Below are 2,176 nucleotides of genomic sequence, written 5' to 3' on the forward strand. Positions count from 1 at the left end.
AGATTCAAGCGTCGATAACCTATCAAATCATTATTGACAGCATCGTATATTCGGGTATTTTTAATTTTGCGCCGCCTCCGAAAAGGTTGAAATGTATTTAGTATACTATTTAACGAGTAAATAGGTTTTATTAATAGCTGTTGGGTATTTGTATAAATGAAGTAGAAATTATTTCATACTTTTTAGTGCATTTCGAAGTCGGTTGTATTTTTTGTTAAAAATTATTTTTTAAGTAATCTAGAGATATTTTGTAATTCTACATTCTAAATAATCCTATAGATTTTCTATTGTGCTTAATATTTTGAAATAATGATTAAGTCTTCAGATATTTCGGTGTAAAATTTGCATTTTTATATTATACGCAATATGCTGTGGCTCATGTATAAAAACGAGAATGTCTTTAATGCTCATTTTTCTGCAGTAGAAGAAAGATTGCATTTAAAAATTTTAATATACATTAAAAAGTTGATTATGTACTCAGCGAATAAAATGTTATGTGCCAATATCAGCTACACTAGTGTAAAATACCAAACAAATTTTATTTATATTTATCAATATAAAATTATTAATAATTTCCATGTGTTTACGTAACTTTGGTAGATTTTAGATTATGAATTAAACAGCAAATTGTCTATATTTTTATGACATCGTGTATTCTTTAGACTTTTAACAGTTTCTCGATGTAAAAGAAAGTATCTTTCAGCCAACGGCCATACGACTTAGGATTATACAGGTTCTCGTCCGATCACCGCAGTCAAGCTAAGTTCGGCGCGGATAGTACTTGGATGGGTGACCGCTTGGGAACTCCGCGTGCTGTTGGCACTTTTTTTTTCGAATTAAAATTTTTACAATTCTATTCAATGAAATTCTTTTCTATTTCATAACAAATATTTCAATTATACAAATGTTAGAATATATCGATACCTTCATTCTAATACGATGTACCAATATTTAAAAGAAAACTTGGGTTTTGAACATTCGAGTGGGTCTGCATCCACTTCTGATTATGATAAAGAATTATATATAAATTACAATTGTCAGAACTGCAGTAGTTACAATTTTACGAATTCAAATTATTTGATTGCGCATAAGAAGTGGACGTAGATAGTGTCAGAAACTCAAAACTCGAGTTTTCTAGTAAATGCTGATACATCGCATTAAAATAAAGTTTCAACAACCCTTGGTGCGAAATGCTATAGATGTTTCATAAATTTTATTGACGCGCATTGAAGCCCAAGGCGCAGACGTGAAGTTTACAGTGTAAACAGTCCCTCCCAAGACGCTCGGTAGCCACGTGCCTTGTGGACCACCAGCCATCATCTCGAAACCATAAAGTTATAAAGTTCTAGCCATAAAGTTATCGAAGACGGTCGATGGTTCAGCGACTTTGAAGTCTCTATCCATCGTTTTTCAAAATAATCCTTTCCTCACAAGTATTTACATATCCTGGTCCCCGAGATTCCAATTAGGCCCTCGTTCCAGGCAGGAATTATTGAAAAGATAAACAGCCATGGACAGAATCAGTCATCACCTTACCGTCAGATTGCGTTGCCGATAACATTGTAATGATACACGATGGCAAATTGAAATCTCGACATTTTTATTTAGTCTTATTGTTCGGACATTCATTTTATCGCTCTATATATATACACGATGAACAAAAATGTGTGGAGGTGCGAAATTAAAGGAAATACATGATATTTAAACGAATTTATTAAAGTAAGATACAAGTATGTACATAGTTTTATACAATAATTTGAAGACATGTTTCTTTACACATTTTATTTAAATAATAGCTTATTTTGTTTAAAAACAACACATTATATACTATTAACTTATAATTGAAATCATGTCATTTTATATATTTACATAAAATTGATACTAATTAACGTAAAAACATAGGGCGAGAATATTAACAGTTTAGCCGCGCTAACCACTTCAGATTTGAGATATTGAGTTGGAAGTACATATTTCCGCTGCATTATTTGTGTTTACTTTTATGAAATTTTTGACTACACTTGTATCTATTATCGAAATAATGCTTTCATGAGTGAAGCCGATTTACTAGGATTAATACCTCGATTAGCGATCGCATCAAATCCGTAGGAAGTGGTATACTACATAGAGATTTTCGAGATTAGAAGTCCTAGAATGAATTTGAATATGTATTTGTCTC

The 2,176-nt window shown here is 31.6% G+C and overlaps 1 pseudogene; it reads left to right on the forward strand.

Moving 5' to 3' along the window:
• Positions 1–702: 702 nt before the first annotated feature.
• LOC123988183 lies at positions 703–822 on the forward strand (annotated as a pseudogene).
• Positions 823–2,176: the final 1,354 nt, after the last annotated feature.

Source organism: Osmia bicornis, chromosome 9, assembly GCF_907164935.1.
Source record: "Osmia bicornis bicornis chromosome 9, iOsmBic2.1, whole genome shotgun sequence".
NCBI lineage: Eukaryota > Metazoa > Arthropoda > Insecta > Hymenoptera > Megachilidae > Osmia > Osmia bicornis.